The 26,288-nt window shown below is 37.5% G+C and overlaps 1 protein-coding gene across 2 annotated transcripts in view; it reads left to right on the top strand.

Annotated features, from left to right (window-relative positions):
• The window catches only part of GPC6 (glypican 6), an 804,821-nt gene that overhangs the window by 529,522 nt on the left and 249,011 nt on the right, over positions 1-26,288 (top strand). The gene's annotated exons all lie outside the window — the stretch shown is intronic.

Genomic DNA, 26,288 nt, shown 5'->3' with positions numbered 1-26,288 from the left:
CCTACTCCGTTCTTGTGAGACCCCACCTGGAGTACTGCCTCCAGCTATGGAGCTCACAGCATAAGAAGGACATGGACCCACTCGAGCGAGTCCAGAAGAGGGCCATGAAGATGATCAAAGGGCTGCAACACCTCTTCTAAGATAGGCTGAGAGAGTTGGGGTTGTTGATCCTGGAGAAGAGAAGGCTCCGGGGAGACCTTATAGTGGCTTTCCAATACCTTAAAGAGGCCTTCAGAAAAGATAGGGAGGGACTCTTTATCAGGGAGTGCAGTGATAGGACAAGAAGCAATGGTTTTAAACTGAAAGAGAGGATATTTAGATTAGATACTAGAAAGAAATTCTTTGCTGTGTGTGAGACACTGGAACAGGTTGCCCAGGGAAGTTGTGGATGCCCCATCCCTGGAAGTGATCAAGGCCAGGCTAAACAGGGCTTTGAGCAGCCTGGTCTAGTGGGAGGTGTCCCTGCCCATGGCAGGGGGGTTGCAACTCGATGATCTTTAAGGTCCCTTCCAACTCTAACAATTCTATGATTCTATTATTTTTGTTCACTTGTTAATATGGAAAACCCCTAAGCTTTCAAGTTTGGGTGCATGGACTTGGGATTTAAGACCTAATGATTGAGGTTGGGGTACAGCTTCCTTCCTGATTTTTGAGCACGGGTTGAATATGATCTGTGTGATCTGTAACTTGCCATGTCTAAACAAGCACATTCCTGGAAGTACTTCTTCTAAGTCATCTTCTTGCTAGATAACACCGCAGTCACACGTCCATGTGTAAGAAATTTCTTTTCTCACAAAGGCTTGGGGGATACTAAAAATAGCTACTGCAAGGTTAAATTTCCATAATTTCCTACCTGCTCTCCCCTCTATGGCATGTCCCATGCACCAGTGCACCAAAACTCTGTCTAATGGGAGACAGTAGGATCTACCAAGAGGGAAAAATATTCCTTTCCATGTTTGTTCATGTGTATTTTCTCATATATATTTGAAGATACTGTGATACTTTGCAGGATTGGAAGATGAAAGTCTTGCTAGGGAAGTTCTACTGAAAATGTGAAGTACAAGTGGCAGATTTTATCCTGTTTTCAAGAAACAGTAACTACAAGCAAGAATTGCATACCATTTTCTGTTTTCTTTCAAAAACCAGAATAGCAGAAAAAAACTAAGTTTCTTGCAACAGGCAACTATCCGTTTCTCCTCACTTCAACCCCTTTCTATCACACTGAGGTTATGTGGGTCCATTATCTATACATATTCTGTATTAAGATATCTGTGTTCTGCATGTTTTTCTATCAAAGAGTGAGGAAATCATTTAATAATACTGCCTAGAGCTTTCCATTTAAATTTTCATTGCACCTGGGAAAGCTGCTAAGTGAACGAACATTGACTTTCTGAGATAAAAATAAACCTTCAGTGCTTTATTTTTTTTGGCAAAGTACCAGCATTTCATAATTTCATCCTTTTGGTTTGTTATGGGCTATAACTCAACTTTAATGATCTGATTCAATGAAATGATAAAATCCCAGCTTTGCTTCAGCTTTTTCACTTTTTAATAGCTAGATTTATTGGTTCATACACAGGTTTTTCCCCTCTGCAGGTCAGACACTGTCAAATTACTTAGACCAGGGTATGTGTTTGTTACTTGGGGTACAAGTGAACACAGATTTCTGTATTTGAATGAACTAGAAAACAATTATTGTATCAATAGTGACATAGCAAGGTTCATGATTTTGTCATTTGCAAAAGACAACCATACGGTAATCTGCCAGGATTTTATTTGCTTACTTCTTAGGTACTGTCACTTTCATGTTTAGCACAGAAGAAATCAGTTTTATCAGAACCAAAATGGACTGTCTGGGAATGGTGTTTGAGGAACTGATGAACATTTATACAGATGTGAGGAAGGTGAAGGAGATAATTCATTGAATATTATAGCTTGAATTATGGTTGTTTAGTAAATGTGATAAAAATAATGGCAATGCCTTATATTTCAATCACATAGGAAAAGCAGTAAAGAGAAAGGCATGGGATAAGCCTAGTTTGCACTCAGACTTCAAATGGAAAATATCACACAGCTCCCTCGGCACTTGTGTGTGCAATCCATCAGGTTCCATGGACTTAGCTGTATTGAATTTGTTCAAGTGTTCACTGTCCTGATCCTCCTCTACTGAGTGTAAGTTCTTCCTTGCTCCAGATTCTCCCACTGATTTCAAAGGCCTGGGATTCCTGAAGGCTGCTCTTACCAGCAAAAAACAAGGCAAAGAAAGCCTTGACTATCTCAGCCTTTTCCAGGGCTTCTGTCTTCAACTTCCCGTTCAACAGCGGTCACTCAGATTTCCTTTACCTGCTGTAGGGATCCTTTCTGTTGCCTTTCACGTCCCTTGTCGTGTTCAACTCCAGATGAGCTTTGTCTTTCCTAACGTCATCCCTGCCTGCTCAGAGTTATATGCCTCCATATGCCTCCTGGGTCATCTGTCCCTGCTTCCACTTTTTGAATGCTTCCCTTGCGGTCTGAGTATAGTCAGGAGCTCCTTGTTCAGCCATGCAGACCCTCTGCCACCTTTGCTTGACTTCCTGAACATGGGAATGGACCAATATTGAGCTCAGGGGAGGTGATCATTGAAAATTAACCAGCTTAGTATTAATATTCATGGTGCCTTAACCATAACCTCAGTGCTTCACGTGACCCTTTCTGGTGGGAAAACCAGTTTTCCTGAAGCTCTAGGGGCTAAAAGTTTTTGCTCATAATAAACACATGTTCTTAGGTTTATCACCTTGCTCCACCTATGTTTTTGTCATATGAAGAAACTCTTATCTACAATGCTGAAGACTAATTCATCATATGTCAGGAGATCAGCTCATACTTGCATTTCCAAGGGAAAAAAAAAAGTTATGAAAGAAAGCTTAATGCAACATTTTGTAATCATATAGTCAATACGGACGAGGGCTGTGTTGCTTCTGTTCTTTCGATAAAGCACTGCACTGTCCTTTAATTTCTGCTTCACAATATCCTGTTACTAAAATTTTCATAAACAAGAACTGAGGAATTTTGCCCTTGACCTGTAAGTAACCTTTCATCAGTGAGGTTGTCTGCAGGAGCAAGGACTGTGCACCATTGGCTGTGTTTAATCTTCAGATGATAGAGTTAAATTCTAAAATCCATTTTTCTGCAGACACTGGATATTATGCATTCAGCCCTGGCAGTCAGCACCTGCATTTTCAAAATTAGCAAACATTTTGAGACAGCTACACAGATACCAACAACTTTTGTGTCTAATATCTATCTTTCATTGAGTGGTATTTTATTTTTAGCAGGCTATTCTTTTCTCTTTTCAGAAATAGAATTTCAACACAGAGTCATAAAGACTCTCCACCTGACAGGTGCAGACACCTGTGCACTTACACATGAATGCATACATGCGCTTAACACATGCTATGCACACTGCATACAAATTTTTGTTGTTCAAATATGAAACAGAGAAGAACATCAGCAGGGATGTCTCTCAATAATTAGCTATTATAGAACACAGCATTAGGCTTTCCCGGAGCTTGCTCATGGATAATTCTCATCTACTTTGCAAGTGTGTGAGTTCTCTAGTAATTTCCCTCTGTGTTTTTGCGCACAGTTATTCTTTAAAACAGGGGAAGAAACAGGCTTTTGGGGGCCCATTTAACAGATTCATATTTGAGGAATCAAGCATTTGCAAGTCAGAATGGTTGACAGGTTCAATTTCCATTTCAAATTCAGAGTCAGCTTCATTCTTATTAAATAAGTACTGACCTTCTGCAGAAAAATTATAATCAGAGTGCTCCTGACAAAGGAAAGGAAATTGAATGTAGAAGAGATACCGCATAGACAGGATATTTAGTGCCTCCTCTTTTTCTAAAGAGGAATATGCTTTCTGGAGCTTTGAGCTTGATATGCAAGACTGTCCTCAAAGCAATGTCTGTGAAAATAAACGCTGAAATTTTGGACACTTTTCTAGTATCTATGTTTTGTAGTAGTTACATACTTCAAACTACAGTGACTATGATACCTGTTGGAGACACAAATGCTTTTACAAAATTTAAAGCCAATCCTTAAACCTAACTTTTTTCCAGGAGCTTTGCATAAGACATGGAAGATACTGGGAATTCTTGTTTAATACTGGAAGAAGATACAGGCAATTCACAGAGATCAGAGTGAGAAGGGACCACCAAGATCAATGAGGTCCGGTCATGGAGTCAAGCTGGTGTAGATCTTGGACCTTGTGACAGAGTCCTGATCAGCCTCACCTATCTTCTTAGAGCAGGGCATTATTTCAGATGACTTCCAGAGGTGTCTTCAAATCTAATTTTTTCCTTGATAGTATAATCAGTGTAAATAAATCTAGAGTTTCAACTTGGTACACCTGGTCTGCGTCCTGGCTTAATATCAAGGTAAATTTTGAACAGCTTTACTCCTTCCTCCATTTTCTCCTGCTTTTCTCCTGCTTCTATTTTTGAAGACTTGGTGAAAGCAGCCCTACGATCCAACAAGTTCCAACTTGTCAGGGGCACAGAACTAAATGAATTGTTTAGTAGAACCAGATTTGTTGATTGACTGTTGCCTTAATGTAACATATTTCAGTCATTCTATCTAAAAAAATATGACAAACCACCTTCCCAGTAGTGGCGATTGCTACATGATATTTGTAATCATGGTCAGCAGCAAAGAAGTTAAAAGACCAGAAAAACGCAAACCGTCACCACACCTCCCCACCCTCCCACCCCCCCACCAGAGGGCTTTATGAATGGACTTTTATGAATGTTGTTAGCTTTCCAGCTACAAGACATTTTAAATGATGGATGAACAAAAGCATCATCTGTGCAAACACTGGGATGTTTGAACCCAGAGGAAGGTTCAATAATTAGTCATGCAGAATATTAGTAACGCCCTTTGGTCATATTCCAAGTTCCTCCTGGATTACAGCACAATGTCACAAATCATCAGCTGCTGTGACTGGTATTTTCACAGAGGAAAAGCTTCCTGGTGCTAGTACAGAACCTTGGAATAATATTTAACTCTGCTTCTTCCCTAAAACCTGATAGTATGCAGTGGGCATTTGAATCAGCAAACAGCTTTTTCTGCTTATACCTCTGGAAAATGAACTACTTTTTTTCTCTTTCCTCTCAAATATGGTCACCCCTACAGGACTGACTGTGTTCCAATTGAAAGTGAGATGGTTTTCTACTGTTTATGTTATCAGTGTAACTAGGAACAGTTAAATATGCACAGCCCTCTGTGTTATAGCTTCAAATGAATACTAAGATGCACCTTTCCAGCCCCGCTGTGGGCCCTAGGCTACACGCGGGGAGGCAGATGAGGGCAGGATTTGAAAGCAATGCTTTCTCTTTCCCAGTTGTACCCAAAGGAAGCATTTATCCAGTGGAAAGGTTTTCAGATGATATTGCGCATGGAAGAAACAGACAGCTTAGTTTCCAGAGTCCAGGAAGGTTTGTAGAACAGATGCATAGATAAAAAAGACCTTTCAGTCAGCAAGCTAAAAAAATTTGATCTGGAAAACATTGGGATATAACTAAAGTGGAACTTTATGCTACCATTTTTTGCAAAAGCACTTTTAAAGTAGGACTGTACTTCAAGTCATTCGGTCTCAAATAGAATTGGACTGTAGGGACAGTATAGAGATAGAAATTATGTAAGGAACAGTAGAAAAAAATTAAACACCTTTCTCTTCAGCTCTAAGATTCTCCAATAATGAGCAGATTTCACAGTTACTGTTATTGACAGCAAAGGCCCATATGGCATTAAAGATACCAACAGTGTGCTGCACATTACTAAAAAAAAATCCTGTTCACCTAACATTCTACATTTAAACTGGCTCATTGTGCACTTAGTATCACTTCAAGATAAAAAAAGCAGTTTGAACAGACAGGTTTAAAATGGAACTCAGTCGAGCACAGTTTTCTGGATAATTCAGGCTAACTTCAATGCGCACGTAGCTGAAACCTCCTGTGATTAAATATTGGCTCTGTATGTCCAGGCATTCTGGCTGTGACTTCAGTTGTCTGTTTTAAAAAACAAGCCTCCTGCAGAAAAAAGATTATTTAGTTAGCTAAATAAAGTGCTTGTTGAAAATCCAAAGAAATCATTTGTGTGATAAATAAGGTTGCTTATTACCAAGCTAGGATGATTATAGCGATTTTATGAAATTTTAATTACATTATGTGACTGCTCAAATATTGGTTTTGAACATTATTCAAGCTACTTGGGAAGCATTTCACGGAAGGGAAAATAAAAATGAAATGGCTTATTTACTTATCCCAATGTATTAAAAACAAAATTCAGTGGGGAAATCATGAAAAGCCATCAGGGAGAAAGTACTGCCTAAGAGTGTTCTCAGTCAATAGAACTCTGAAACAAATTTTCACTTGAATGATTCACTAGCACTGACTCGGTAGTATCTCCATGCTCCAGACAACACAGTATACTTAAAAAGCCATGTGTATAATTTTATAGGTAAGTTTATAGCCTGAAGCATTCAACTATTTTACATGTTTAGGAAACCATAAGATATGCTCATGTTACTAGATAAACAAGATGTCTACCAATTTTGTTATTCAAAACGTAAAGCTATTTATGGGTTCTGAAAAGTCAATGAAAATTCTTGGTCAGAAAGAGAGTTTGCACTGAAGAAAGGTGAATATAAGTCTGCATTAACTAGACAGATAGATATTGATGCTGAACTGATGTGACAGGTCTCATGTTTTGCCATTGCATATGTTTCCTGTCTCGGTGATTTATTTCCTCTGGTAAATTGCACAGGACAGAGACATTGCCAGAAGTCTGCTGCATTATTTCATTTTATGTTTTTATTAGCCTTCAGAAACATTCCAGATTTGTATTAACATTGCTGTCTGGAATAGCAATTCCAGGGCATTATCTGTGCATACAGTTTTACTACATATAGATCAGCACTGACGGTGGCAAAAGCCTCCTGATGGCACTTCATCATTTACATCCATGAAGTCACACCTGTATTCAACAGAGCCCACTAAAGAGATGCAGGCAGCCACCATTTTTGTACTGCATGATGAAAAAGAGCTCTACATGTGACCTAGCTCTGCTTTACTGTTATCTGTAAATGGAGTGATGTGGAAAAAAGAAGCCTTTGCCCTTCCTTTTCCCCCTCAGAAGCTGAATGAAGGCTTCTGCCCAGTCAGCCCAGGGACTGCAGCTTACTAATTTCCTCAGGCCCAGAAGAAAGAGGGAAAGGAAAAAAACAAGACAGCAGATGCTGTTTTGCATTTCTGTCCAGCTGCGTGAAAAAAAAATATGTCTTGTACCTTGAAGGTGATGCTGTGGTACACATGCTATTCACTCATCAGCCCCAAAAGCTGTTGCTTCACTCAGTTGCCTTCACAATACACACTTGGATATCCTTTTCCAGACAAGGATATATTTAGATCAGATATTAGAAAAAAATTATTTACTGTGAGGGTGGTGAAGCACTGGAACAGGTTGGCCATGGAAGTTGTGGATGCCCCATCCCTGGAAGCGTTTAAGACAAGGCTGGATGGGGCTTTGAGCAGCCTGGTCTAGGGGGAGGTGTCCCTGCCCATGGCAGGGCTTGGAACTCGGTGATCTTTAAGGTCTCTTCCAATCCAAACCATCCTATGATTCTATGATTCTGTAAATGCTTATTTGCTAATCTGAGAGGAAAGGGAAAGGGAAAGGGAAAGGGAAAGGGAAAGGGAAAGGGAAAGGGAAAGGGGAGGAATTTGCAACCTCTCCTGTTGGAACTATTCCACCTTGGATAAGCAATGAACCCTTCCCTTGAAAAGATACTTGAGCCTTTGCTTCCACTAGGAGCTCAGGACAAAGCTGTAGCTGCTGAGAATTAGAATTATTCTGTCTTCTGCTTTCTTTGCACTATTGAGTGTTTAACTGTACGTATTAACTAGAAAAAAAAACAAGAGAGACATTTTCAGAACTGATTGGAAAAGGAGGAATCCCTCGCTCCCTTCTCTTGCTCTTATTTTGATATAAAACCTAATCTTTGACTTCAAAATGGCCTTACTCTAACTAGCTTATCAGTGCAGTGGGTTGACCCTGGCCAGCAATTAACCACCCACCCAGTCATAGAATTTTCTAGGTTGGAAGGGACCTATCCACTTGTCCCCAACCAGGATGGAGGAGATAGTCATAATTTAATAAGTGAAGGAGAGAGAAAAAAGACCACAAAAGTTGAAAGGGCAATTACTCCCCACATCCACAAGCAGACTGATGCCCAGCCAGTCTCTGAATATCTTTGAGGTCAGCTGTCTTGCCTGTATCCCCTCTCAGTCTCTTGCCCACCCAAGCCTACTCACTGGAGAAGCAGCATGAAAAAACAGAGAAAGTCTCAGTGTTGTGCAGACATTGTTCAACAATAGCTGAAACTGGTGTGTTATAAACACTGTTTTAGATGCAAATCCAAAACACAGCACCGCATGGGCTGCTGTGAAGAACGTTAACTCCATCCCAGCAAGACCCTGTATAGTCAAAGCAAGAGATTTCAGTTTTGATAATTCAGCTTTTCCCAATGGAAAAGCTGATTGACTGGAAAAATTCTCAATTTCCCAACCAGCTGTACACTAATACAACTGTTCTAAAAAGTTCCATGTACATGAGAATGCACCTTGATTTCCTTCCAAGGAAATCACATAAAGTAAAGTGTGTGGAACTTAATTTATTTACTTTGAAGTGGCAAAATTTCTCAGTTGAGTTCACTTAGATTGAAAATCATCATTCCCTAGAATATAGGTTTCCAAAATTTGTAGGCTATGTTACTAAATTATGTCCTTCAGGATGTTTTTCATAAAGTATTCTCAATAAATGTACATGAAAACTAAGGAAAAAAAAAAAACGAGGAAAATATAAAACTGCAGGATTACATATTTAAAAGAAATATATTTAAATGAATAAGTTTCTCAGCTTGCCAGGGTATTTTGATTATTTCCTATCCTTCTGTTATTTTTTACTATATTCTTCACTATATAACTCAGTGTTCTGCAAACTCAGTATGATCATCATGTTCTCTTAGTAGATATATTACAGAAGATAATATATTTTTAAAGAAAACAACCAAAAAAAAACCCCTCATGCTCAAAGAGCTCTGGGAGGTTACAAAGGGAATATATTATAAATAAGAAATAAGCACCAGATGTAGAAATGAAGTTGGAAACAGCATTTTTAAGTAAGTGATTTGGAGCTATGTACAGAGAGATAATGTACCACAATACCTAAACTGGAATTAAAATTGAAGGAGCTACAGTAATATTCAGAATTATAAAAAGGTCAAATTTATAGCTGGTCTTTGGCCTGTGCTTAGAGATTTGGAAGCCAGCAGAGTTACACTCCTGTAAAACTGATGTGAAAGGGAATCACATTACATAGAATATGGAAGTAATGCAGCATCCATCAACAGCAAAACAGAGCAGGACCTCCATCCTCCTTAATTTAAAAGCTAGTCTTTTCTCTTCCTCACAAATAGTTTCACCTTCTCCTTCTCTTTCCTTCACCTGGGACATTCCCTATGTTTCATTGGCATTTCACAAGAGCTCTGTGCATTTGCTGAAAGACACAACTTGCTTTAGTTGTTCAGATATTTGAATCACGGAGGACCTTTCTATGGCACCTTCAAATCTTACTCTTTGTACAAGAGAAACTTATCTCTGGTAGCCTTTCTTGTAACATTTGCCTCATTTTTATTTTTTTTTCCTTGAGTCTAATGCCATTTGCTTTGCCTCCCTTTGGATTTTGAATAAGATCTCCAAACATTCCCAAACAACTTGGTAAGGTCTCAGTCCCACTGAAATCCAGTAGAAGATAAGTACTTTAGAATCTGAAATGCTTTGTTAGTGTTATTCCTTTCTAATCCATTTTCAAAAATAGTGTATTGCCTCTGAGATGTGAGAGCTGTGAGCCATGGTGACTTACTTCCTAGGCTAAGATTTTTATCATTAGACTAATAAATATACTAATGCAACAACAATAGCCAGGATAAATTTTCAAACACTTTTAAGTCCTATATCGTAGAGCCAAATAAATTGCTAATCTGAAATAGTGCTTAGCCTGGAGAAAATTCTTCCCTGAGGTTTTCTGTCGGTTGATTTAGACATCCTAGCATCTCAGTGATATGACAAACCTAGACATCTCTGTCTCTCACATTTCACATTTAGAGGGTCTCAGCTGCCTAAATCAACATTTTGAATTCTTCTCTGGAATCAGCACATTGGTTTTGCAAAGTGACATTCAAATCATTTGCACTTTGTTCTCCTGCAGAGTAGCCTCATTTCCATCTTCAACTTGCTTACTCTGAAGTATCTATTTCAACTATCTGTACCTATCTGTTTCAACATCTCCTTCAAGCTGCTTTTCAAGCAGAAGAGTCATTGTATTTCCTTAAACCAATTTTTCAACAGAAATTGCTTTTACATTTTCCTTTATTATTCTGTGAAAGTGCTGACAAAAATAAACATTGATTTAGTGTATTGAAGATATTTGGCTTTGAGCATATTTTAACTGAAAACAAACAAATTAAAAGAGTGAAAGGGGTGGCATCTAGAAAAAGGGACACATACAAGTATAGAGAGGATTAATTGAGATTCACACTAAGGCAGATGTTGTCCTGTTTACTAGTTCCATTCCAAAATGTGTTTCTTGAAGAATGTCACTAGTTTTCATCTGTCACTGTATTTGTTACATTGTCTAAACAAGAAAGTAAAAGGAAATGAAAATAGGATTATAGCTTATGATAAAGCAGGAAAAATCCAAGACCATTGTGCTTGATCACACGTTAAAGATTCATACTTGCTTCTGCGAGTTAGGTGGAGTCTTGACAGCTATTAGATCAACTTATCTCAAGAAATTGATGAAAAAGTTGAACAAAATGCTCTAATAGCTTTGTATGTTACCCTAAGCTTCCTAACATCTTCCAGTATTCTATCATAGTGAGTTCTTCTGGCTTCAGAGTCAAAGGGGCTGCACTTGTTGCCTTCTAAATTTCCTTGCATGAGCTAGAGAAAGATGAGGCAGCTACCAGCTCAATACATTTTACTTTTTGGGGTGGTGGGTATTTTCCAACAACACTACTTTATTGTGTCTCCAGTATCATAGCCATTCTCCTTGCATAAGATAAAGAGAAAATTCTCTGGTCATTCGCTCAAATGGGAAGGGAACTTTCTTCATTTAAGTTCTCTAGCGAACATGGGATGGATACACTCAATGTAACTTAGTCGGAAAGAGCAGTGATTAAGTGCATGATGTTTCTTAATCATGTAACTTGTCACTCTTGTAGTAGCTTCACTTCCTGATCCTCAAGGACAAGACGAAGGCTTATCCCTTTAGATATATCTCTTATACTACATTACTTTGTTGAAATGACACCTATTTTCTGTAAAGAATTATGATTTTTCAGAAATCATGGTTCTTTTTAAGTTGAGCTCATTTCATACTCATGCATTTACTTTTGATATACAGTCATTCACTGTGTCTCTACTGACAAGTTGATTCAATAAACTTCCTTTTATTTTCTGAAGAAAGCATCTTATCAAACCAAAGAAAGCAAAGCCCTTGAAATTGTTGCTCAGTTTTCCACAGCATGCCACACTGTCTATAACTCCTATCAACTCTACTGTATCAAACCATTGTGGGCAAACATTCAATCCTTTTAGCAGAAGCACTTTGGCAGATACTGAATGGAGGTGTTGATATTACTTCTTCTGGGAAATTCAGTCTGATCATGTAGTATAGGGAGGTATAATGTCAGATCACATGAGGCTATCTCTAGCCTTTCAGTTACTTTTATTTTGATTCGGTTTAAATGACATGCTTGATTCCATACTCCCTGTTATTTCAGTTTTTGATTGTGTTCTGTGTTGTAACTTTTAGGGTCTCTTACTGATAATAAGGACCTATTGTATGTAGATTTAATAGAAGAATCAATTCACTATGTTACTAGTTATTAAATTGTCAGTGAAACCAGAATTGAGAGAGTCTTGTCTTCGACAATAATAACTTGCTTATATCTTCTTCCAAAATAAGATTTACTGTGAAGATGAAAGGACAGTATTTTATGACACCAGAATTTCTACAGAAAACTTATTGTTTCAGCAGATTTTCCACATAGTAAGGGGGTTTTTTTCCTACCTTTTTATTTTTTTCTGTTACAGGCTCTTTAATTTTTCTTCTTTTCTTCACTCATTCTTAAAGCTCAGTTCAGGGATGTGTTCAGTATTTATAGCTATATTTCTTATTGTGTGTAAAATTTAAATGTATTTTCTATAAATTCCCAAGCTCTTTACAGGTTTGTTCTGATTATTTACATTCTTTTCTGGGTAGTCTTCTTACTTTTTGCAGGCCTTATGTTTAAATTGATACTGAAGAGATAAAAATATATGAATAACCTTTCAAAGATGCTGAGTAGCCAAAGTTTCTATTACCTTCAATAGGAGTTTTGTGCAGAGTTTTCAAAAAATGTGTCTATAGATTCCTAGTTGAAGAAGTGTTTTAGTACAAGTTATTTAAATTTTCAAGACTGTACAGGTGTAGTATTTGAATATTAAGGTATTCAGATAAGTGGCTCTTGTAGTTTGAGAAGGTGAGTGAAGCAGTAGATGTCTCCTGCAGCTATAGTAACCACTAGGAATCGAATGGTATTTTATTTATGTGAAGTTGGAAATTGGATGGGTTTTCACTGTGTATGTGTAAAATAAGTTAGTGTTATTGATAGACCTATTTTTGACATCTTTTTGTTGTTTCTCTCCACTTTGTGGCAGCTCTTGACAACCAAAATTGGTTTTACTTCATCCATCCTTCATATCAGAGAAATAAAATAGCGAGTACTGACATGTCCAAGACAAGTTTATCTATGTGATATCACTGCTCTTTCATTTTGATCTGTCACTTTGTTTTCATTCCACACTCATCTTCACTCCCAATGAAGAGATACACATAATGAAATAGTTCTGCTGACTGAATGCAGAAACCTGTTTTGTCACCAGTTAAGCCCCATCTAGCTTGAATGATGAAACACACTTGAAAACATGGTTTGAACTCCATTTTAAAACATGTTTTTTCTAAATGTGCTTCATTCCCAGAATGCTTACTTAAAGACTACCCATTCATGGGTTTTTGGCTATGATCTCAATTTATGTTCGGTGAAGTGTTAAAATTTTTGCCTGTTGTTGAAGACATTGCTTTATATAAAAAAGAATTATTATACCTTTCATTGTACCTATGGCTATTTCTTTTTTATACCTACAGTCTTTAAGGCTGAATTTTGGGTACAGAGCAAAAGCTAACTGCATGTTTGTGGTAGTGTTTGCAAGGGGACAGGAAGAGAGAGACAGAGGAAGGAGTAGAAGCCTGGCTTATTGAATGCTGTACCTGACTGATTATAAGTTAACTATTCCAGTTAAATTTCTCATCAGTGAAGATCTTTTTCTTCTGTGATACTAACATCATCATGATCATCAGTATTCTTTGCAGGAACATTTGCAGAGAATTCAGCAAGAACAAATGAGACTTTGATACCATTAAGAAATAAGCCTAAATTTTGCCATTTGTTCCTACTGCATGCATTCACAGAGACAGATCCAAAGTGATCGTTTTATCTCTCTCATTTATTAATGTGGGGACATACAGTATGAAACTGGCCATCACAAAATCATCAGGCATTTTCTCAAAATTTAGATTGCATTAGTATCAGTCATTAGTAATCAATCTTTTTATTAGTGAAAATCATTATACTAGATACAAAATGAGTAGTTCACGGTATTATATTTTATTATACTAGTAATTCATAGCATAGCATAATATTATATCAGGTAAGGTGTACAGCCAGGAAAAATTTTAAATGTTTCATCAGAAATGGCTTGAAGAGAAGTTGACCAAGCTATAAAGTTGAACTTTCTGCTATAACCTAATGTGGGCATGCATGTCTATATTTCACCTTATAATCAAGTGAAGGCAAGTAAAATTTTTTCCACTTGTGTGCCACAGTTCACTTGAATTCTAGAAGAAAGAACAAATAGACAAGTAAACAGGTGTGTTAGGCAATTTAAGCAGAGAAGAGTAGCATTTATTTCCTGCTGTATGAGAACATAATCATGAAAGCACGGTAAATGTTTAAACAAAACTTTGTAATCCTTGGTCTTGTGCATATTTAAGATTTATATTTAAATATAAGCACAGTGGTTAAATAAAAAAAGTACGATTATTTCATCATCATTTGACAAATGCTTTTGGAATTTTTGCTATTGGACGAACTCCTTTTGGCTCTATGCGTGCATTACTTACACTACATTTTACTTTCTAAGGAAGGTGAGAGAACAGACACATGACCTAAACATTAGTTAAGCAGAGAATGTAACTGTCTACATGCTTCTGGAGTTACTTCATGAGGTCTACTGTTGTAATCTATAATGGGTAGCAGAGTGAGTACATGTAAGAAACAAAGTAACGTTTGTGTCACCTAATGACTGTTATTTTTCATTATGCTTTATTTTAAGAGGTTTGGATGCTGTAAATGAAAGAAAAACAAGTTTAAGCCTCTGTCTGAACTCTAGATTTTATTGCTGTTCATTTATTGTATCAATTAACTTTAAGTTTTAAACAAGTTTAACTAATTTGATAACCTTCTATGATAAGGTCACCCACCTAGTGGATGAAGGGAAGGCAGTAGATGTATTTTTTCTGGATTTTAGTAGGGCTTTTGGAGCTGTCCCTCATAGCATCCTTCTGGATAAATTGTCCAGCTGTGGAATGAGCAGGTTCACAGTGCTCTGGGTGAAGAACTGGCTGAAGGGCGAAGTCACCAGTGGTGTTCCTCAGGGCTCAGTTCTAGGGCCAGTTCTGTTCAATATATTTATCAATGATCTGGATGCATGAGTTGAATGCACCATTAGTGGGTTTGCTGATGATACCAAACTGGGAGGTGCTGTTGACTCTCTTGAGGGCCAAGAGGCCTTGCAGAGGGATCTAGATAAACTGAAGCATTGGGTTTAACCATTGGATTAATGGAATGAAATTTAACAAGTCTAAATGCCAGATCCTGCACCTGGGGTGGAGTAACACCAGGCACAAGTACAAATTGGGAAAGGAGTGGCTAGAGATCAGCCCTACAGAAAGGGTTTGGGGGTTCTGGTGGGCAACAGACTCAGTACAAGTCAGCAGTGTGTCCTGGCAGCAAAGAGGGAAAACCGCATCCAGGGTACATCAAACAGTCTAGCCAGATGACCAAAGGAGGTGAATATCCCACTGTATTTAGCATTGGTGTAGCCTCTTCTTGAGTACTCTGTGCAGTTCTGGGCCTTACAACTTAAGAAGACTGTGAAGGTCCTAAAATGAGTCCAAAGGAGGTCAACAAAGCTGGTGAAAGGGCTGGAAAGCATGTCCTATGAGGAGCAGCTAAGGATTTTTGGGTTTCTCTAGTTCAGAGAAAAGGAGGCTGAGGGGCAAACTCATTACTCTACAGCTTCCTGAGGAGGAGAAGTGGAGAGGGAGGTGCTGAGCTCTTCTCTCTGGGATTCAATGACAGGATGCATGGGAATGGTTCAAAGCTGCACCAGGGGAGCTTTAGACTGGACATTAGGAAGTATTTCTTTACCGAGAGGGAGGTCAAACACTGGAACAGCCTTCCTAGAGAGGTGGTCGATGCCCCAAACCTATCAGTGTTTAAGAGACATTTGGACAATGCCCTTAACGACATGGTTTAACTTGGTCAGCCCTGAACTGGTCAGGCAGTTGGACTAGATGATCACCCTAAGTCCCTTCCAACTGAAATATTCTTTTTTCTTTTCTTTTCTTTTCTTTTCTTTTCTTTTCTTTTCTTTTCTTTTCTTTTCTTTTCTTTTCTTTTCTTTTCTTTTCTTTTCTTTTCTTGAGTGAGGAAGACAATTCTCCCTCTTTTCCCCTTTAATAATAATATTTTCATTGTTAATATTTTTATGAATTGCAATGCAAATGTTTCCTTCAGCTTTATTTTGCATTTTTGGAAAATATTGTTGACTTCTTTTTTCCAATTTATTCATTGTCGTATTTACTTTGGCACATGCATCAGAGATGTTCTTCTATCACTTAAGAACTATACTGATCAAAATTTTACATTTGTGGGCATTTACCATTGCTGACAGGTTTGACAAGAACTAGTTTTTTTAAACTGTGGTTTGTTTTTTTTTTTAAATGGAACAAGGATTTCCACATGCATAGTATTTGAAAAGGAAAAAAAAAAGTCATCTAGATGAGTCCTGTTGCAGCAGTCATCCTGTAGTCTATTTGCCGGAGGTATTCTTGGCAACACAGAGCTATGCATTGTGCCTGTTTTTGTTAAAAGTACTTTGAAAGAAATGGAGGTACTCTAAACATTAAAGCCTAATTTCTGCAAGCACCAGGTGTGAGAGACACCATGTGATGAAAAACATATTCCATATTCCTAAATGTCATGAGCTCCCATGATATGAAGTTCAAGTAATATTATCTGTGACTTTAGCTGATGATAGACATCCATACAGGAAATTTTGTAATTGCTACTACTATCTCAGTGTTTTGATAACGTCCGGAATTACAGAAATAATACATATGTATGCAAACCCACACACTTGTGTGTGTGTAGTTCTTTGTGCTGATGAATTTTATGTTTAGAAAGATACATGTTTGATTTTGGATCATCTCCCTTAAACAGATGGTATCTTTGTGATTGTTGTGACTCTTCATTGTTGCTGCCGGCTGATGACTCACCGAAGGAAAATCCCAACACACTCAGTAGGGAGAAAATAAGGCTGTTTGGTGCTCTTTGCTCCATCTAATTTTCTAAGAGAATTTTGACAGATGTGACAATTTTGCTGAAATGTTGTCAAAATAATAGCAACAAGTTGACAAATCAAATCTGGCTCATGTGCAGTCCCCTGCTATTATACTGGTTCATCTGCAATAACAAGGGAATTTATATCAGTGTCATCCTTGACAACTTGATCATTTTAGATGGCACATTATCAGTTTTTTGGCCTTCCCCATGCTATTCTCTCTGGTATTTTTTACAAATAAATATTAACAAAGGTAAAATAGTGTTCCCTGATTCCCAGAAGGAAATAATAAGCATAGGAATTTTCAATCTGAGGTCAAGAAATGAAGGGAATTTTCCTGGTTTTTGCTATTTGCCAAAGTGAAGCTGGGAACAGCAAGACCAAAACCAACCAACACTTGCAGCACTGGAGTCCCACACTTGAAAAATACCAAATATAGAGAATACAATCTGTCTATAGCATCTCATGAAATATGGTAAATATGCTTCTTGAGAGAAATTATTTTGCTCACTCTAAAAAGCATTCAGATATAAAGATATTCGCATAGTTCCACAATGAAATTTTTTTTTAATTAACCTTTTTCTTCTCTTTGCTGATTAGGACTGATTTTGACAAAGATTTAGTTGAAATGACATAAGGGAAGAGATAGAAACCGAAAGGATGGATGGCCTCTTTGAAGAATAAGTATAAAAATCCCTGTTGTGTCTGATTCTGAACAGAAAAGCAAAACCTCACTGCCCAAATAAGAGATTTGCAATGCATCCGCTGCTTATATAGTCTATGTCTCAGCTTTGTAGCTGTTCCGTTTTATATGGGAGATTAAATGGTCATTAGGCAGGGGCAAAAAAAAAAAACCCTTACTTAATAAAATTCATAGTAATGCAGAAAAGGCATTTGAACCTTATCTTTTCAGGCTCTGTCTCTCTGCCTCTTGGGGAACTCTTCAGTATTTTACAGGCTCAGTTACTCTGTGTTGTGTTGTGCAACTTCTGAATTCTGTAGATCATCATCAGTGTGAGTTCAAGAGTCATAAATGCGCTGTGTGAACGTGCAAGTTCTTGGCAGATAGCATGTTTAAATGACAAAGCATGTAAATCAACCAAAGCTCCCCACATAAAGAACTGTTAAATAATCAATAAGGCATTTCAAAGTATGCAGCTTGATCCTTATGTTGGAAAGGTAACAGAAGTTTCCTTCATTTCTTTTTATTCTCTGCACATGTAGTTTTAAGATTTCAGTGTGAAATTAGTTATTTGTAGCTAAAATAATCCAGATATCAGTGATGTGTTGTATGGATTCTTTGTCCAGTGTAATATACTTTTTGAAAGAGACTGCTACATTTACAATGTTTTGCTGTTTAGTAAACTTGGTAAGTATTTATATGAATTCAAGGCTATAAACTATTCTGCTGTCAGTCCAGGTCTCGGTGTGTACACATCAAGATCAGAAATGACACTAATTGTTACATTTGTTGTTACAGTCTGTAGAAAGGCTAAGGGCTAAATAGTCGTTCCTACCTCACACCCATAGCACTAGCCTGATTTTCAGGGTATTTTGACTGATTCGCCATTTTGGAGAAGTAAAAACTTGAACGCAAAATGTTAAAGAAAACTGAAAATAATTTTGGCAAATCCAAATAAGACAAAATGCATGCTATGGGGGAGTGTCGTGAATTTTAATGTCAATGTTCTGCACTCAGATGGTATAAGAAAGGAATGTAAAAAAAATGTAGGCAGGTAGAAATTGACCATTGACATCAAGAGTGAAAAGGAATGTGAAATTGTTTAAGACGCTGCATACTTTCTGGAAACAAATACAGTCCTCACAGTTCACAATTTATTACTTGATAAAAGAACTGATTTGTGTATAAAATACTAACGAAGAATTAAAACAGATCTGATACTTACCTTTCTACAGTACACTGGTTAACATCAAAAATACCATTTACGGTGGCCTGGCACTTCTAAATGTGATTACAGTGTACCATTTTCTGTAAAACACCTTGTGACTAACTGAAGTCAATGGATTCGTGACTCTGTTGTGTGATGAAAGTCAGCCAGGGGTAGCATACTAACAAAATTGAAGGAGAAAAGAAAAGACTATAAGGATTAAATTAGGAAAAAGAAGTATTCTGAAATAATTGTCCTGATCCAAAATAAGGATTTTAACTCTACATATATTTGGTCGCATTCCCTCCTTTTCTAGTATTAACTTGAAAGTGTAATTTGAAATATGTCAGATATACTGATTGAAATATTTATAAATGAAATAAACTTTTATTTAAAAAAAATAGAAGAGAAGAAAAATAAGTTTGGGTTAAAATTAGATCCTGAATTCAAGTCGAATTAGACTGTTACCAGTCATAGATGGCACTGTGTGAGCATTATTGCCCCTGTGCTGTCTTGTAGCAGCAGCAGCTTTATGGAGAATCTAGAAATAACCTGGTGATGGTGAAGATGCTCAAGCCTTGAATAAAATTTCCTGAAATGTTCTGGTGAGTTGGAGCTTAATATATCAAACTTCAATGGGCTTTAGATTTCTAAATTACTTTCAGCCAGAACTGTTAAACTTCTGAGTGGCTTTGCAGATCTCCTCATTGGATGCTTTCAAACGTTTTCTCTTTTTTTTCTTGCTCATCACCTGCTTTGTCCATGTAGACAGTGAGATCACAGACAAGCCGTTAACAGTGACTTAATAGCAATTGCAGTGAGGGTGCACCTTCACCAGGGTTCAAGGACTAGAACCTCAGCCTTTGTAAAGAAACATTTTGATCATTCCAATCAGCTGAGGATATTGCTGCATCAGTTCTGCAAAATGCCTGAAAAATTCCAAACTAAAAGAATTACACATGCATAGCCTATAGATTGTTACAGAGTTTATAAAAAACACTTTATGTTTGGAGCGATAGGTTTTATATTCTTTAGAGGAAAATAAAGACATGTAGAATGAAAGGCACTTCCTCCCAGCAGGATAAAGAGTCCTTTTTTTAACTTCTGAATTTGGTATGGGTTAGAGCATGATTCCTTCTCCCCTTCTTCTCCTGGTGCAGATTTTCACTCTTTAGATCTCTAGACCCTTCCTTCATTGAAGAGGAGGAGAGATTTTCCTGTAAATGCAGGTTATCAGATTACAGGTAATTGGAAATAGTAGGGGTTTTCTTCTGTTATAAGGCATTTCGGGAGCTAAGTATATTTGTGCAATATAGTCCAAGGATTTCTTTTCCTTCTCTGTTTGCAAATTACCTTTTCACAAATAATTTCCAAAATGCAGTAATTTGCAGATGGTCTCCCAGTTATGTAGTGTAACAGTGAATTGCATTATATGTAGTTTTATGGTACCTGATATGAAAGAAACCTTATAAAACTAAATAGTCTAACATTTTATCTGATAGGTGTCTTCTGGCTCGGAATAGTTAGTGTAAGAATTCATATTTTTGAAGAGTTGAAATTTTCATTGTACTCCAGTGTAGCTGATGCAGTGGTCAAATGCAGTGAATTGTGGCCTTTTGAAAGCTTTAATCATGATTAAAAAGAGATATAGACTTGCGTGAATTACTTTGGCTCACAGAACCTGCTGGTTTGGTCTCATGAAACACAGAGGAAAGTCTGTGTTGTTTCACCTCAGAGAAAAAAAAATGTGTTTTTTTAATGGCATTCTTAAAAGACTTACAGGAAACCATCAGGCTTTATGTATAAGCTTTCCTTTTCCTTTTCCTTTTCCTTTTTCATTTTCCTTTTCCTTTTTCTCTTCATCATAAAAGAACAGTTGCTGTCTATATTTATATCTAGGACTTTTCGAATTACCTTTTTTTAAACAATCTTCTGTCTTACTCATGGTCATGATCACTTAATTACAAGGTGATGCAATATGTCAGAAGGTGATGTTTAAATACAGAGCTAAGGCAAACATCATGCACGGTCTCTTGAATTTCATTTATGCCAGAAGGAAAATCTTTGTAATACAGACAGTGCTCCGAGACCAGCTGAGGATGCTCTTTCCCTACGTAGTAGAGCTAGGAGGAGGGAGGAGGAAAGTGGCTGGATCATGACCTCTCCTCCTCAGGGTGCTGACTATGTGAAATTAGAAGTCTTCCCTTGTTGGCTATTCCTTGAAGTGACTATGATTGCTCAGAACAAAGCTAAATAGGTCAGAGTATTGGTGACATTGAGGGAGGAACTTTGACTGACTCCTGATTGACCTTTGGGCCTCACCACAGACCCCAGTCCAAATCTGACCATGAGTTGTTCTGTCTTTTGCTGTCTATCTAAAACACAAGGTTGCTCTGTAGAGATAACATTTACATTAACAGACATACCAAAGGGATATATTTTTCAAAGCCAGTGGCAGTGAACTTACCTGCCTCTTTCTAGTTCTTTACTAATCTGTATTTATGTTATCAGTGCAGTATGAGATATGTAGAACTATTTACAGGAAAACCATGCCAGGACCACCGTGTGATTAGTAACTTTCCATCTCAAATCAGAAAATTTAGAAGCAATAAAGACTGAGATACGTTAAAATCAAATATACAAAAATTCAGTTTTGCACAGACTGAGAGCTTGAAATAAAGCAGGATTTCAATACAGAAAGTTATTGTAGTTAATATTGTTTTTACAGTAGTTGTGATAGGCACCTTACTGTCCTCACAGTAAGCCATAATCCCTAGTGCTGTAAAACTTTAAAGCAAATTTCAACTATTACCCAGTGAAAAGATGGAAGGAATGAAGTAGAAATAGGTAGGTTGCAGTAGGACAGTAAGAAATATATATGAAAGAAGGATGAAAAAGTCTGATTTTTTTCCAAGCCTTAACTTCCTATTAGAAGCCATAAAAACACAGGACTGATTTAGGAATAGCTGCCTTTAATGACACAGTATTTTTGTGTGTAAGTCCACTCAGAAAACTCAAGATCCAAAAATATATGTATCCCAGTTCTACGCTGCTTATATTGTAAATTTGTGTAAACGAGCTGCAGGCATGCCCTTGATGAGATTATAAGTGTACAATATCTTTCAGAAGGCTATTTAGCTTAGATGGTAGTTCTAGAGCTTAATTATCTTCCAGCTTAAACCACGTTATGCTTTACTATTTACTTCAAGCATATACCTAAGCAATCAGCATACATTTACGAAAGAATTGCAAGTTCACTGCCAAGTCATAGGAGAAGATAGCGCCCTTTGGAGTACACTATTCCTAATGATCTATCCAGAAAGTACTAAAATTAAATTGCTTTAAAGCCAGCTACCGAATTCTGCTCTCCATGAGAAAGCTTAGCTTGGTTATAACCAGTTATGAGTTTTAGATCCAGTAAAGATCAAGTGAACAATACCTGATATATCTCCCTAAATTTATTTCACTAACCTTTGCAATGGTCTGCATATTATCCTGAACATGCTGTGAGTTTCATCAGGCATTACATTGCCTCTTTCCTCTCCTGTATTTATTTCACCACCTAAATATCTGTTTACTTTTCAGCTCTGTATTAATTTGGCTTCTGTTGCATCTCAAAATGCAATAAAAATTTTCTTATTCCTTTATCTTAAAATGCAAAGAAAGAAGCAGTAATTTAAAAGCATGTGAGAAATTAGTCTAACTGGGAAATGAGGTAGAGTTGAGCATGCCAATACTATGATTTGTTTTATTCTACATGTGCCTGGAAAGTACAAGAATGATCGTTTTCAGTCAATAATGACCTTGTTCAAGTGACCTGTAAGACAAACTGCTGGGTTATTCAGAACACCATTTCCACCTCTTTGTGTCGTCTTTTTTTTTTCCTCTTTTCTCTTTCCCTCTTTCTTTTTTTTTTTTTAATTGATATTTCACAGGAATAAGTGACTAAAAGCTGCTTGTGAGCCTCCCAGTGCAATAGATCCATAAAATCAGGACACCTTCAGACACCAAATCAGAGGAAGCAGCTCATGCAGCCCTCCCCTGGTAGCACCTACATTCCCACTTGAGGACAAACACCAAGCAGAATGTGATACGTCCCTGCAAACCAGGAAACGGTACCTGACACACAAAACCAGACACTGCTGGCAGTCACCCGTCAGCGTCTGGAGTCAGGAGTTGCTTCAGACGTCCGTCTTCCCCTTCTCACTGCACCAGGGCCACCACGAGCAATGCTCCCTGGCTGCCAGGAGCTGCCCAGTCCCCATAGGGCTGGACTCCTGGGTGACAAGTTTTGCAAAGAAGCAGCCACTTCTGTTCCGGTGCTTGAGCTTGCCCCAGGAGATAAGGCAAAACAACCCAATTTAAGGGTGCAGCACTGCAGAATTTGTTTCTCTTACTGAGGTCACACCATTCGGGTGATTTGCAAAGGTCTAGAACTGCTTTTTTTTCCTCCTAATATTTTCACAGAATCACAGAATGACAGAATGATATGGGGTTGGAAGGGACCTTTGGAGATCATCTAGTCCGATCCCCCTGCCAAAGCAGGTCCACAAACCTTTTGGGGAGGTTATAAACTGAGGGAGCAGACTAGTTGATGATGAGAGAATACAATTTAAGTGGGACTGACTGCATGATTAGGATCAAAGCAAGGGAGCCAGGATCTGGCCATCTGGTGTTATGACTGGTGAAATATGCACATGCTGTTGGAGTGGTGTAAGTAGCTTGTGCAAGGGGGGTGTTTTGAAAACGACATTTCAGAAGGGGTATGGAGGAAGTGGAGGGAACAAATTTGGTTTTCATTTGGCATTATTATAAAGATGAGACAGAACTGGAAAAAGAATAAACTGCATATTTAAAGACAAAAAATTCTGACCTTTCACATCTGGAAGCTCTTTTAAGGGGACTCTGTCTGGTGTCATACTGAGTTAGGTAGGATAATTGGTAAAAACGCTTTGGAAGTTTTTCATCAAAATGCCTCATACATATACAAGTAATATGTTCTGTTAGACAGTGTCGCCTGACCTTGTTATGTCTTATTCATTCCTAATTAGAAATGAGGCATCCAGATGTGAAAGGTCATTACACTAGTTTCTATGACACCTATCATGGCATATTTGTGTCACCTAGATTTTTATTAGAAATGCACTGAACAAGCCCAGCTCTCTCTGCCATATGTTTATTGCCGTGTTCAAGGACCCGCAGGTAAAAAGAATATTTTGTCTACCCAGATGGTTATTGCCACATTTGGGTTTTAACTTCCACAGCACCTCATAGTGCTAATTGGTTCATACTCTGATGCCAGCATAGAGAGATGTTATTTTTGGTAATAACAGCATTGATAGCAATTCCTCTGGAAGGAACGTCTCTGTAAGGAATCAAAAAAAATATTTAGGGACTTTCCCAGGCAAAAGCAAAGGTCAATTTCTTTTTTTAAATCCTAATTCATAGGAAGTATATTTTCAGTGTAGCCTTACTTAAGAGTGTAACTTTGAGGGGGATCCTTTTTTCCTATTGCAGCTTTTTGAAAAGTCATTTCATACCTGTTTATTGAAGTGCTCAGAAAAAAAAAGCAACAAAATGACAAAAAGGCTCCTTTAAAAAAAATCAATTTGTCTTTACACAAGAACATTTACTTTTAAAAAAACCTTCATTTTGTTTTTCAATGTATATGAAACGTCTAGAAGTCATCATATTTTTCATTTTCAGTTATTGAAGGTGACTTCTGATATCCAGTTTAGTCTGAATAGTTTCTTATTTGGCAACTAACACCATTAAAATCAATTGCACCATTTGCTAAAAAAGGCACTGTTCCACCTGAATCCAGGATAACACAATCTGGCTCAGAATTGATACTGTCAAAACTGATTGATTGTACTTTTGTCTCAAACTCACTTGAATACCAAAAAAATCTGAGGCTTTTCAAAGTCCTGGAAAATATGTGTATAACGGCTTCATCACTCTCCAGTAATGACGTGTAAGGGGTATTTTTTGTAAGCTTGGAAGGAAAGAGCTATGATCCAAAACATATACTACTGCTTGAGCACCAATGCACATGAGCAAGTCAGCAAATTACTTATCCAATGTTAATATAAGGGCGTTTTATTACTTACATACTAGAATTCAGTTCTCTCTTTTCCTTGAAAACAAAGACAGACTGATGTCTGTAAGGATTATAATATGTCCATCTATTTTTCCCAAAGTAAGAAAATGTGCTTTGTGACTCAATTTTCAAGTAATTTTCAAATACACCTGTTGCATTTTCTTAGTATTTCAATATGCAATGAAATGACAGTACATGTTAATTTTTATTAAGGTACAGCAGAGAATTTCAGTTAAGACATCCAGGCTCTTCTTGTAATAAAGTTTATACGTTATATGTATCCTATGTACGTTTGGCAACAAAAGCCTCAAGATTAGCCTGTAAAACCAATGTCATTTTCCTATCAGACCATATAAGATGGTTTGATTATTTTTTTTTTTCCTAAATAGTTAAATTGTTTGCTTTTCATATTAATTTATTGGCAAGTCTTCTGAAATGGTCAACAGATGCAGGATAGACTGCACATATAACAGGAGACAGATTCAGGGACTATTCTCTAGCTCATAGAGGGTGGTGGCATGGGATAGCTCATTCTGTAAGGGCTACAGTCTTTTCCAGCCTAAAGCAGGCTGGCATTTTCAAAGGTGCCTTTTGGGAATAGCTATTTTCTGGTAAAGCTCTTGGCAATGAAGCCATAATTATGTTTGCCACACAGAACTGTGTTAAGAGTGGACATATCAACACTTGTGCCAGCCCTCACCCTGGCAGGCTCAGGTTTCAGTACAGATCGTGATGTTCTGCCTGAGCCCTCCCTGGGATGTGCCAGGGTAACGTACTCAGGAGACCTCATCTCCCAGACATTCAGAACCCCTTCCTACCCCCATGAGTTTCTTTGGAAACTGGAAGTTCTCCTGTAATCAGTGGTAGAGATGTCAAATAATGGCAGATGTTTGTGATATTAATGGTCAAAGACTGCATTAAAGAAAAAATCTCCTAGATTTTTTTTTTCAAATCAATGTACAGTACAATAAATTGAGAGCACTTTTATGTGTCAGTAACTAAAAGAACCCATGTACATTAAAACTAAGGGGAAAAGTTGATCTAAACCTTAAGGTTATCATTTAAAAATAAAACCAGCTGTGATAGTAAGGCAGAAACACTCCAGTGTTATAAATTACTTCTCCACACAACTTTAGCTTGATGGCTGTCATATGGAAGGTCAATAATTACTTACCCATATAAAGTGAAATTTTAAAATATGGAAGCTTCAACCACGTATTTTAATGCTAGCAACAGAAATTGCTCACCCAAATTCATTGTCTCTGGTATATAATATCAGTTGTAGATGATACCTTGTGGTTGTTCATTGTCTTCTGTCTTTAGGTCCACCCTTAGAGAAGAACTGGACACAAAAACTCCAATGCAACTTAAGCCTGATGAAACTTTGTATTGCGTGAATGATTTAAATTAACAGAAGTTATGTTAATTCTGCAAACAATTAAGATTTTCAGGAACATCGTGCTATGTAGTTAG

The sequence above is a fragment of the Calidris pugnax genome, unplaced genomic scaffold, assembly GCF_001431845.1.
Source record: "Calidris pugnax isolate Ruff unplaced genomic scaffold, ASM143184v1 scaffold153, whole genome shotgun sequence".
Classification (NCBI taxonomy): domain Eukaryota; kingdom Metazoa; phylum Chordata; class Aves; order Charadriiformes; family Scolopacidae; genus Calidris; species Calidris pugnax.
The sequence above is the reverse complement of the archived record's forward strand: the minus strand, read 5'-3'. Positions and strand labels throughout refer to the sequence as shown.